The sequence below is a fragment of the Dasypus novemcinctus genome, chromosome 3 (assembly GCF_030445035.2).
Source record: "Dasypus novemcinctus isolate mDasNov1 chromosome 3, mDasNov1.1.hap2, whole genome shotgun sequence".
Lineage (NCBI taxonomy): Eukaryota > Metazoa > Chordata > Mammalia > Cingulata > Dasypodidae > Dasypus > Dasypus novemcinctus.
In genome coordinates, this window is record NC_080675.1 from 119,175,071 (window position 1) to 119,188,491 (window position 13,421).

Consider the following 13,421-nt stretch of genomic DNA (forward strand, 5'->3'; position numbering starts at 1 on the left):
AAATTAGCAGGGATCTGCCATTTATCATCAAGTCTGCGCAGTTACCCTTTCTCAGCAAATTTCAGCACTTTCCCCTCCTGCAGTGACCCAATGTGGAGCTGGAGAGGGCAATTGGCTAAGTCTGCCCTTGACAGGGCTATGGAATCCTCAGGCTGAGTTGGACTTTAGATCCACTTCTGACAACTACAAATTGCAGCTGTTTGAGCTGGTTTAAGTTACGTATCCCTCTGAGACTTGTTTATTGCACCTGTCAAAAGGGATAATATTCTACTGAGTTGGATTTTTATGGAGATTAGATAAAATATTGTATTTTAAATGCCTTACAAAGAAAATGTACTTTGCTCTTCCTTCCATTTGATTTGTAATAATTTATTAACAATTACTCTGTGACTTCATCTCTCTAGATCACTCCTTATTTATAGAATAAGATTAAATGCTTTCTGCTTTCTTTAAACTGCTGAAGGTCTAGAACTTTTACATCTCAGGTGCTTTTGGAGAAAAATGAATGAGGTACTCTTTAAATTCTCAGGGAAGGGGATAAAATCATACTGGGAGAAACAACCAGCAAGATGGCAGCAAAGAGCTCCTACAGTAAGTTCATGCTGCAGCGCAGTGAGTAATCACCCAGAGCTATCTAAAGCACCTGTTAGGGTGCCCCAGGAGACGAGAAGAGTATCCTGCAACATCCTTGAAAATATGGAAGGAGGAGACTGCCCATCTTCAGAGAAGATTTGTAAGTAGAACACTCCATGCCCTGGAGGCTGGTGTACACTCTCCACTGGCAGCACAAGCCACCTCAAGAGCTATTCCATGGCTGGAATTGTAAGCTCCACTTCCCAACACAGGGGAGAAAGAGACAGTTGGGCACCAATTTCAGCTACTGATTAGTAAATTCAGTGGGCTAAAGTATAACCCTAAGAATAGCTAAGGTTTGAACCTGTCCAAGTAAACAAGAGACCAGTAGCCACCATTTTGACTCTGCCCTCTGCATGAGGGGAAGCCAGGCTGACTGAAAGAGTGATGATAGGGACATACTTCTTTCTCCCGTATTGGACTGCAGCCCTAAACTAGGCTTCAGCCACACCTCTGGCAGGGAGGAAGCTGATGGGACCTGGACCACCTCTCGGTAACTGCAAGTATATTAGGCTGGTGCAGTGTACTGGGAGGTAGCCTACTGGGGCATCTGTGGTCATTTTGGACCCACGCAGCACAGATTGCTGCCAACACCTGCAGTTCCATCTCCACCTCAGGCAGGGGAGGAAGGGTCATGAAATTCATCAGACTCTCTGGGCAATACTGTCTAGGCCTGCACAATTTGGGTTATTACACAAGTGACTCTGTCCCTACCTCTGGCAAAGGAGAAAGGTGGGAGAAGTTTCATTCATCCCTGGGGCAATGCAGGCAGCTTGAGCCTCCACAGCATACAGCACAAACTACATCCTCGGCTTCAATGACACAACCAGCAAGGGAGAAAGGGCAAGAAAGCCCTAAACTAGAGAGACTGTACCCAGAAGAAGTTCATCTAGTAATCCAGATGCGAAGACACCATACAAAAATTATAAGCCATACCAAGAAACAGGAAGATATGGCCCTGTTAAAGGAACAAGAAAAGCCTCCAGATAACGTAAGGGAGTTAAGACAACTAATCCTAGATGTTGAAACAAATCTCCTTAATAAATTCAATGAGATAAAGAGATTAAGGATATTAAGAAGATATTGGATGAGAACAAAGAAGAATTTGAGAGCATACAAAGAAAAATAGCAGATCTTATGGAAATGAAAGGTCCAATAAATGAAATTTGAAATACACTGGAGTCATATAACAGCAGATCTCAGGAGGCAGAAGAAAGGATTGGTGAGCTTGAAGACATGGCCTCCAAAAGTGAACATACAAAAGAACAGATGAAGAAAAGAATGGAAAAAAATTGAACAAGGTCTCAGGGAACTAAAAAACAGCAAGAAATGTGCAAACATACATATAATGGGTGTCCCAGAAGAAGAGAAGGGAAAAGGGCAGAAGGACTATTTGAAGAAATAATGGTAGAAAATTTCCCAACCCTGCTGAAGGACATAGACAGCCGTGTCCAAGAAACACAACATATTCCCATCTGAATAAATCTGAATTGACTAACTTTGAGACACATACTAATCAGAATGTCAAATGCCAAAGACAGAGAATACTTTGAGCAGCAAGAGAAAAGCAATGCATAATATATAAGGGATAACCAATAAGCTTAAGTGCCTATTTCTCATCAGAAACCATGGAGGCAAGAAGACAGTGATATATTTAAAATATTGCAGGAGAAAGACTTTCAGCCAAGAATCTTATAACCAGCAAGATTGTCTTTCAAAAATGAGGATGAGCTTAGAATATTCACAGATAAACGTAAACTGAGAGAGTTTGTAATCAAGAGATTGGCTTTGCAGGAAATACTAAAGGGTGTGCTACAGTAGGAAATGAAAAGACAGGAGAGAGAGGCTTGGAAGAGAATTTAGAAATGAAGAGTATATAAAAAAGAGTGGTAAAAATAAAATATGACAGATAAAATCCAAAGGTTAAAATGGGTGGAATAAGAACTGCCTTTACAGTAATACCATTGAATATGAATGGATTAAACTTCCCAATCAAAAGACATGGACTGGCAGAATGGATAAGAAAATATGAGCCACCTGTATGATGTCTGCAAGACACTCACCTTAGACCCAAGGATACTAATAGATTGAAAGTGAAAGACTGAAAAAAGATATTCCATGTATTTAGTAACAAACAAAAAAAAATCCAGAGTAGCTATACTTTCATAAGATGAAATAGACTTTAAAAGACACTAGTAATACTCAATCTGAGGAGGAAGTCAGGGAAAAAAATTCCATTTACAATAATGACTAAAAGAATCAGATATTTAGGAATAAACTTAACCAATGATGTAAAGCACTTGTAGTCAGAAAACTACAATGCACTGTTAAAAGAAATTTTAAAAAAGATCTAAATTGGAAGAACATTCCATGCTCATAGATTGGAAGACTGAATATCATTGAGGTGTCAATTCTACCCAAATTGATACACAGATTCAGTGCAATCCTGATAAAAAATTCTACTAGCATTTTTTAAATAAATGGAAAACATGATTATCACATTAATTTGGAAAGTAAAGGGTCCCAAATAGCCAGAAACATCTAAAAAGGAAAAGCAATGTTGGAGGACTCTCACTTCTGGACTTTAAATCATGTTACACAGCTACAGTGGTAAAAAAAATATCATGGTACTGGCATAAACACAGACCCATAGACCAATGGAACTGAACTGATCGTTCACAAACAAACCCTCACATCCATGATCAACTGATTTTTGACAAGCCTGTCAAACACACCCAAGCCTGTCAAACCCATCCATTTAAGCAATGGAGCTGGGAGAACTGGATATCCATATCCAAAAGAAAGAAAAAGGACCCTTATTTCACACCATAGAAAAAAATGAACTCAAAATGGATCAAAAACCTAAATTTAAAAGCAAGAACCATAAAGCTTCTAGAAGAAAATGTAGAAAAATATCTTAAGACCTGGTGGTAGGTGGTAGATTCTTAAAGGAGAAAAGAGGAAGACTGAGATGGACTACTAATGTTTAATGTATGTAGAAGTTTTAATTAACTTTACTATGAAAGTGGAAATGTATAGAGTTGATGGTAACACATTAGAGTAATAGCTGGTTTATAAATGAGAATGTGGCTAGAAAGAGTAGTCTAAAGATGTAAACATCAGTTGAATGAGAGCTAGAGAATAATCTAGGGACTGAATAACACAGTAAACCCAGATGTGAATGAGAATTGTGGTTGAGGGAAGTGAATGTGATTCAAGCAGTTGTGTACCTGCCTGCCATATGGGAGGTCCCAGGTTCAGTTCCTGGTGCCTCCTAAAGAAGATGAACAAGACACAACAGGCTGGTGCAGTGACCTGATGCAACCAGATGACGCAGTGACATGATGCAGTGAAGAGATACAATGAGGAAACACAATGATAGACACACAAGCTGGAGCATAGGTGGCTCAAGCCATTGGGCACCTCCCTCCCACATGGGAGGTTCTGTGTTTGGTTCCTGGTCCCTCCTAAAAAGAAGGCATGCACACACCAAACAGACCCAGAGAGCAGACAGTGAGTGCAAACAACAAGGAGGTGGGGAGAAATAAAACAAATCTTTAAAAGAAAAAACTATTATGGTTGATGGTACAGATGCAAGAGTATCTTTATGAGCTAGAGCAGATTTATATCACTATTGCAGGTAAAGGGAATGTGGAGAAGCATGGGAAAACTGGAGTGACTGTGGTTAACAGCAATACTGGAATATTCATGCATCTAGACCAAAGATGCACTGTTTTGATAATGGGGGAGTATGGAAAAAATGTGCCAAATGTATACTGTGGACCATGGTTAGTGGTAATAGCCTGATGATATTATCTTACAATCTGTGACAAATATTCCAGCATGGTATGGTGTGTTAATAAAGGCTCTTGTGTGGGAATTCTGCACATGTGCATGATTGTTTTGTAAGTTCACAACTTCTGTAATAAAAATATATTTTTTAAAAAAATCATTCTGGGAGATTGAGGAGGGGAAATTCGACTTAGGTAACACTGGATAGTTATGATTTAAATAAGCTAAGAGTTATGGCCGAAATGAGGAAAGATATACAGTGTTTAATGCTTTGCTAGGTTTAACAAAGGCTATTAGGATAACGTGACACAGCCTATGACAATAGGGATTCTCCTGAGTAGCGTTTGCAAATTTGAAAGCAGACAACTCAAAGGAAGCGTGAGCCCCTCATGTGGGAAGGTGGTGCCTCTCCTTGCTCTCTGTACACAGGCAGGATTGTGGCAGACCTTGCTTGAGGCCTTAGTTCTTCCTAACCGCCATCTGCAGGGCAGCAAGGACTGGATCTGTTTCATTGCCAGGTGTACTTGCTGAATGTTGACTTTGGACAAGTAAATAAGTATCAGCGATGCGCCTAAAATATTAAAGCCTGAGTGTGGAGTTGGATCCAGAAGAAGAAAACTTAGTGATCTTTTTATAATAGCTGTTCTCCTGGAACCCATCCTGAAGACACCCCAGAGCACTTTTGCAAGCGCTGAGTTGTTTTTTTTTAAAAAAGCTTGTAGACAGCTTTTTCGTGCCTTTGTACAGCTGTGAGTGTGGGAGCACAATGCTCTGGGGACCTGGGCATATGTTCTCTCCCTGAGAAAATCTGGGAGAGAACCCCCAAAGGACACATTGTACCCCCTCTCCCAGCCAAGAGAGGAAAATCCTGCCTGAAATGCTCCCTCGGTCAATGAGTAAAAGTGTGAGCTGGGAATAGAGCTTTATAAACTTTTTGTGAGTTAAAGAGTGAATTGATGTATGAGTGGGAAATTCTGGGTTCAATCTTGATCTCACAATAACTATTGCATGATGAGCTCTCTGGGCTTCACTTTCTCTCCCATAGATAAGGAGATTAGGTCAGAGGATGTGGCATGATACCTTCCAACTTGGAGCTCCCAGTTGTACTGGCATTTTATAGAATTGTGGAGCTGGAAGAATATTTAGATTTTCCCAGTTCAGCTTTCTCTTTTACAGCTGAGAAAATTGAGGAGTGTAGAGAGGTGAAGTCATTTGGTGAAGGCCACAAAACCAGCTAGTGGCAGAGCTAAGATTAGAACCAACATCCCCAGACTGCCAATCAAAGGTTCATAAGCTTTTTGGTGGCAGAGACCACCTTAAAATCTGATAAAAGCTTGGTCCCTCAGTGGTAGAGGCTGGGGTAGAGGAAATGCATCCCACACATAGGCATGTAAAATGTGCTTCCTATTTAAAGGAGATCCTAGGATTTCAGGTAAAAATCCCTCATGCTACACTTCATTGCTCAAAATAGATGTTGCTTATACAAGGGTAAGAGTCAGACTGGTATGCCGAGAATTGGAACAAAATGTTAAAAAGAAATATGTTTTTATGTGACGCTCAGTGTGCTTCTGGCACACTTCTTCTTTCTAACAGCTTCATTTGTGCAGAAAGTATCTCCATACAACTAGAACAAGTTTGGGTTTATATTTTCCATCTTTATAAGTCTTAGTTATGTGTTTTTATTGATAACAGTTTCTAATTTTTAAAAAGTCAGTTCCCCCTTTAAATATCACAATTGCTGTTCCTTTTATGTACACTTCTACTAAAGTCAGTGCTCCATCTTGGTCTACTATAACCAGATAACCCAAGGAGAGGCCGGCTAAAACAAAATATTTTATTAACTGGATCTGAAAGTGTTCTCTAGTAATTATTTCTTGAATTGAATTGAATCCTTGTGCTAGGTGCATTAGAGTCCTCTGCTCTATTTGAAAACATAGTCCTGGTTCCCATCCCAGACCTCTTGATTCAGAATTTTAGAAAGTGGGATCAAAGAATTTGCATTTTTACAGAACTCTCCAGGCAGTTCTTATGCACACTAACATTTGAGAATTGCATTCCTATGTACTTCCTTAAACATGATTTTCAGGCTTTAATAATACTAACTTTATGATAATACTATCTTAAATTACTCTTTGGTCTTTGAAAGGTTAAGGTAATACAGAAATCAGACTTTTGAATAACGTAACTGTCTTATGTTATAGTCTGAATTCTTCCTTCAAATAAAAGATCTTTTGCCTCAACTGAAAATCGGGAAATGAGTGATTGTGACATGGCTAATGCTGTGGTCAGCATCGTGTATAAAAAGCTCTTATCTGTGGTCCTTGCTTTCAAGGAGCCTCCTTAGAAAATACTCTTATTTTCATTTGTTTTATATTCACAATTGTACGTATTCCTTCCATTGAAGAATTACCCCCCATAATTCTGCCTTAAAAAATAATATAGAAATATCTAGTGAATTATTCCAAAAACAACTATCACAGATGGTAAATGTAAAATGTATGTCTTCTTTTAGTATCTAACAAGCTAACACACACACACTAATACACTGATAGAGCTAAAACTCATGTGTGAATCCCTAAGTCTTACATTTTTGAACTTTAGAACAACTTAGATGTGACACTTTAAAAAAATCCATGTGTAGAAGTGAGTGGATATTCTGCTACCTTGGTTCAAGATACTGAGTTATTCAGTTGCATTCCAAATAGATGTCCTGTGCACCCTCCAGTCAGTGCAAGACCTGGAACCAGTTTGTCTTGCAAATCCCAAAGGCCCGTGATAGTTGCAGGTCCATATCTAAGCCTAATGGACTAAGCCTGACCTAAAGCTTCTCTTGTTTTCCAAGTAGCCTCAGAGAGTCCCTAGGAACATTAATTCACCTAATTTTTAGTCTTCTGTCTTCAGTTTTTGGATTCTAGAATGTCCCCCGTAGACTTACATTTCCTGCATTTCTGTAGAATCACTTCTGGGATCAGATCCTTCTATTCTAGTATTCTATAGCAAGATTAGTCCACTCCAGCCTTCAAAGCTTCATCCTACAGACAATATATGGAACTTGGATGCTCCCTCTGAGTAAGAGAATAGGGTGTCCTTTGGAGCCTTGCACTCACACTGATGAAGCACACAGTTAAAGCCCATGTGCCCTCTACTACCCGATGCTTGGTCCATAGAATGTCCACAGATTTTCTAGTCATGCGGCTTCATTTACATTGGATTGGTTACTTTTTTCCCAGAGACAATGTTCCTATTGCAGTTTATTAAGACTTCCCACACGGTGCACCATTATTCTTCCTGCTTGTATTCATGAATGGCTGGTTCAAAACAGGAACATCCAGGTGGAGATCAATAATCAGCCTGTGAGTTAGGGCAGAAAGAAAAAGAAAAGGAAAATCCACTGGTTCCCTGCATTCAGCTGTGTTTAAGTGGTCTTATCATTAAAGCAGCAGCAGGCATTCATAAACTGAGCTTGCCGTCAATTCTGGACAGGAAAGATTAAAATAATTTTCCATCAGGCTCTGTCTCATAAATGTTTTCCTTTGACTTTTGGCAGGATCTCCAGGCTGAGCATATGCCAGTTGACATGGGAACACTGAGGCCAGCAATTTAAGGATTTCACATTTGCTTGCAGTGGTAAGATTTAAAGATATTGCAGTAAAGGACATTACATATTACCATGTTTGCCTTTTTGCACTAGATGTGAATCTGAAGTTACTTAGGTATAATCTTCTTTGACCAATACAGATCCGTATTCAAATGCCTTGTACAAAACCAGTTAGCACAAGAGAAATCTATAATCCATAAAAATTGAACTAAGTATTGTTGGGAATGGTGAAAATAGTGAAACTAGGTAACATCTGCATTTCTTTATTTCTGCACAGTTGGACCAAGTGGGGAAAATTGTTTCCATTTTGGACAATGGAACAATTTCTATTCAGAAGAGATAAGGTGATCAGAGCACAGAGGGACACAAAGCTTAAGATCAATGGGGAAAAGAAAGTGTGAAATGACTCTGCTTTCACTTCCATGGGGAGGCAGTCTTACCCTTGACATGGGTCCTAAGATTGAGTTTCTAAAAGAAACAAATTCATAATCAGTTATGTAAGTGCATAAACACGAAAATCACCTAATGCTGATGGAGTTCCCTTCTAGACACTGGGTGCCTTCAGGGATGCCTCATACTTTAAATCGAGTTATAATGGTGAAAACGTAGGCAGATGGATGGCAAATCGGGGCAGTGGGAGATAGTTTTGAAAGCAAGGTTTTCTGTTTCTGTGTTCATTTTGTGAGATTAGCTAGCTAAATTGATCCAAGGATAAGATATAATACATGAATAAAGTCATAATTAAACATTTGCATCTTTTGTGAGAGAGAGCACAGCTTCTGTACACAGTACCAAAATAAAGTAGAAATTTTACCATGATGTGATTAACTGGAGTCAAACAAGATTGTCTAGGTCCCAGGTGGATTCTTTGGGCCCTGAATTGTTGATCTTCATACCTAAACTCAATAATAATACCCATTTCTTTATCAACAACAAGTTGAGCCAGATCTTCACAGGATGAGACTATAGTTAGCACATTCCATTCTCTGAGAGCTAACATTTTAGTATATTGCCAGTATATGTCTGAGTCCCCATTTTCACATAGCCACATAGGAGGCCCTTGGTATATTGAACAAAATGTAACTTTCAGCCAGCTAATCTGTCCATTCTTATACACCTTTGTTTCTGTGAATTTTCAAAGGATATATTTTGTCAGTTCCACATTAATGTTTAGTCTTCTAGGTATGTTCCTCTCAAATTGCCCTGTTGCTTTATTCAATTATATTATTAAACTAACGTTTAGTTTAAAACAGCTTTTAGTCTCAAAATCTATTTATGGAAAAATGAAAGAATGATTGTGAAATAGACTGGAAGATACATCATTTAAACTGATACCTGAAACTGAATGATTCAACTTCACTCTTTTATACACATAAAATTAAATGAATGTACCATTATGTTTCTTTTTAATCTGAACATAGCATTCCTTTTGAAAATTAAATCACTTTATACTTTATTTGGTGACTAGCTGTGCTTTCCAGGTGCTACCACCAAATCCTAGTTCCCATACATGAGTCTTGATTTCTTAAGTATAGAGTCATTAAATCTCATATAGCAGAAGTTAAACTGGACAGGACCTTTTAAAATCCCTAAGGCTGAACAATATGAAGACAAAAAAAGTTAGAGGAACATTAGTGTGGTTGTAATGTTTAAGGTAACCATAAACTTCTGTGGAAGAGTCCCATCCAATAACTCACCTTTAGACCACATAAGTCATAGTTTTATGTGAGATCTTTATATCAATTTTTTTTTCTTTTTTGTAATCAAGAGTGAAAAACCTACCAAAGAAGATACTACATCAATTAGTGTCATTTAGAATGTGGGGAGGGTTTCTTAAAACTAGGCTCAGTTCTCCTAATCTCTGCAGGGAACCAAAGAGGGTACTGACTCCTGATCCACTTCTATAATATGAGAACCATCTTTTGACGAGATAGTCTTATTTGAGAAAGATTTTATTGATGTGGAATGGCATAGTAGAAAGAGCAATGATTTATGAATCAAGGGACTTAGATCCTAATTCTAACACTGTAGCTGATTTAGCTAGAGAGTTTCTTTCTTCTTTGCTTCTGAGATCTTAAATAGTCCCTTACCTGATGGGCCTTAGTTTCTTTAGCTGCAAAATAAGGTTAGTAAGGTTATACTCCTCTGTAGGGTCACCCAGAGATAAAATAATAAATGAGAAACACTTTGAGGAACTTAAAATCAATATACAGAATTTAGTATTGCTAGACAGTTGGAAGTGGATGTGGCTAAAGCAGTTGAGCACCTGCTTCCCACATGGGAGGTCCTATGTGTGGTCATTGGTGCCTCCTAAAAACAAAAAAACAGCAAGCAAACAAACGAGAAAACCAATTGAAGGGAGTCAATGTGGCTTAGTGGTTGTGTCCTTGCTTCCTGCATATGAGGTCCCAGGTTCAATCCCTGGCCTGGTACCTACAAAAAAATTAAATTAAATTAAAATTAAAATTAAATAATATTAAGTTGATCCCTACTCATAGAACTTGACCAATCTGAAAATTATGCCATTTTCATTGATTTGGTCTATGTCTTCCCAATGAAGAAAGGTTTACAATTGCTCTGTGCTGTGATCATGCTTGGTTTTATTAAACTATGACAACAACAAAAGCCAATTATAAGAACTGTCCCTGATTTGTTTCTTAAACTGTCCCTGGGGGTTAAGTATGCACTGATTCTAAATTTCAGTGTCAAAAAATTACACCAAAGGAGAGCAATGTTTACGATAAGATCCCTGTCAGCTGGATGGGGAGGAGAGGGTCTCTGGGGAAAGATGTGTTTAAGATATATCAGCCTTTCCAAGACCTCCTTCCCTCTACTTATTTTCAGATCCAACTTGTTATTAAACAAGATTCCTTATTTATCTTCCTACCCTTTGTCTTCCTCTACACCCCCTGCAGTCTTCTTTCTCTTTTTCATCACACCTGAGAAAGGTCTTTGCTTGTTTACAGTCCAGTTTTTTAATTTTAGCTATTGACCCACATTCTTCTGCTTCCATAAATCCTGCTTTAAGTATTTGATCTCTAAAACAAATACACCCCTATATCCCTGAGTTTACTCTCTAGCTCTGTTTCATTATTATTGTTGTAGACAATCAATAGGGTTGGTGAGTAAATGTCTTGGGTCAAAAAACACAATTTGCTTGAACAAACCGTAGTCTTTGCCCTGCAAAGAACTGTTGGTCACATGTCCTATAAGAATAAAGCCATGAATGTTGAAGAACATAACCTAGAAAATGAACAGGAAATTCCAACAATCATATATGACATAGAAAATCCTCTAGAGCTCTCAGTTCATATACTTTTAGAAGCAATAGAGGACTATGAATAATGCATGAAGTTAAACATAGTGGTCAAAATTTTTATCCAGAGTGCAAAGGAAGAGCATTAACATAATGGATTTGGGTCAGAGAAATTAGCTGACTTATGAAATGTCATCCAAGAGTAGATGTTTATCCATGCACACTACCATCCTCCAAAATGATATTCTCTTCCAGCCCCAAGACCTCCAACCAAATGGAAGCATCCTTGTACCTTCTCTGACTATTAAAAAGCACCACTACCACTTCTACCAATTTATTCTTCCAAGAGAACAAAAGTAACTAACAGACTCTTGAAGCTTAGTTGTGATCCATTGTGTTCTTATGTTTTAACTTAAGTTAAACCTTCTTTGTCTCACAAAGTTTTGAGATTAATCTGGAGGTGCAAAAAAGAGGATTAAGATCTAAATAAAGTTGTGCTATCCTAAAATACTATATTCCAATTCCCATGTGTTTATAAATCATCCAATTGGTCTGAATATTTTACTTTGAAATCTTCACAGTAGATTATAATCCAGTGAATCATTATTCTCAAGATCTGGCTGATCTGGACACCTCTCCTATTATTTTCAGTGTTCCTGATTCAAAAGTTCATTTCTCTTTCCAATCATTGACTTCAGTTTCTCCTCAAGGACAAAGTGAGGATGAGATGCAAACAGGGCTCCTTAGGACACTTCTAGGAAATGGGAGCATCTGAAATCTCAGCTACTTGCATTAGTGTTTTATTGAAGTTCCAGAAAATTGCTAGTGTTTTCTATTCCAGTCACCCACTATTGCAGCTGATCAAAATAGTTCAGGACTAATAATAGGAACCAGGGAACCACCATATCTGCAATGGCCCCATCTGTCACTCAGACATTTTTGGTGTAATAAAATCAAAAGTGAATTTTCTTCTTTTATTTTCAAGTTTTGTGTCTGACAAAATGTCATTAGGGCACAGTGACTTATGGAAAATTGGGACAGATGGAGAATCTCCAATAAAAGGCAATCACTGAAGGATTCTACTGAATTGAGGGTGAGAAATACTTTTTAATATTGTGTTCTTATTGACCACCCACAAGAATTTATTAAATACTTAACAATACATTATAAAAATACATTGTAAAGGCACAGATGTGATCCTGGAAACATTTTCAAAGCTTTAGAAATATCAATTTTGTTTGTTTTAGAGAGTAGAGAAAAAGGGAGCTGAGAAACATGAACTGTGATAGCCCACTTGTGATTTCATCATAACAGGCAGGAAAACACATGCTCTGACATCCTTGGTCGTTTTCTTCAGCATTTGGGGAGGCAAAAGGGGAGGGCACAGAAGGTAGGAAGGAGGACAGCATCAAAAGTGAAACATTTTCAGGTTGCCTGAAAGGACAAAATCCACCAGCTATCTCTTCCTTTAAGGAGTGACAATTACTGTTCAGATGAAACATGGTTCTTTTAGAATTATCTAAGGATTTGCTTTCATTCTTAGTGTTTTTGAGTTGTTCAATGAGCTATAGTGTCATGGGACCACTATGGCAACTATTTCATTCTTGGTTTACTCTGCAATCCTGATCCCATAAACAGGAGGTCTCTTTGTAAAAATAGACATCTCCAAATATTAATTTTCCAAGTGAAATATCTTTGCAACTTCCCTTTTCCTAATAATTCATGCACACATTGACTTATTTATTCATTCATTGTACACATAATTATTTACAACTAACTAGGCATTGCTAAGCATTGTTTTTTGTCCTGAATATACTGAAGTAAACTCAAAAGATAAAAATCCCTGCCTTCATAGCACATACTTTTTAGTGGAGGAGATACATGGAGGAGAAGCAGGATCAACAAGATAAATATCTAAACATGTAGGATTTATATAGTTTATGTATACATATTTATTTAATATATAGATGTACTTTAATGAAGAAAATATAGCAAAGGGAAATAGGAAGTGTCAGGGAGGCTAAATTTTAGACAGGGTAGCCTAAGAAAGCTTTTCTGGGTCAACAACTTCTGAAAGAAGACTCGAAGGAAAAGAGGGAGCAAGGCATACAGATAGCTACAGAAAGAGTATTCTAAGCAGAA

The 13,421-nt window shown here is 37.9% G+C and overlaps 1 protein-coding gene across 13 annotated transcripts in view; it reads left to right on the plus strand.

The window, feature by feature from the left end:
• SEMA6D (semaphorin 6D) overlaps positions 1 to 13,421 on the plus strand; it is a 653,158-nt gene that overhangs the window by 253,305 nt on the left and 386,432 nt on the right. For 10 of the 13 annotated variants that reach the window (XM_058294142.1, XM_058294151.1, XM_058294145.1 and 7 more), the window contains exon 2: positions 7,973 to 8,052. The exons of the other annotated variants lie outside the window; for them this stretch is intronic. The gene's annotated coding sequence lies outside the window, so the exon portion shown is untranslated. The remainder of the gene's footprint in view (positions 1 to 7,972; positions 8,053 to 13,421) is intronic. 13 annotated transcript variants of the gene reach the window in all.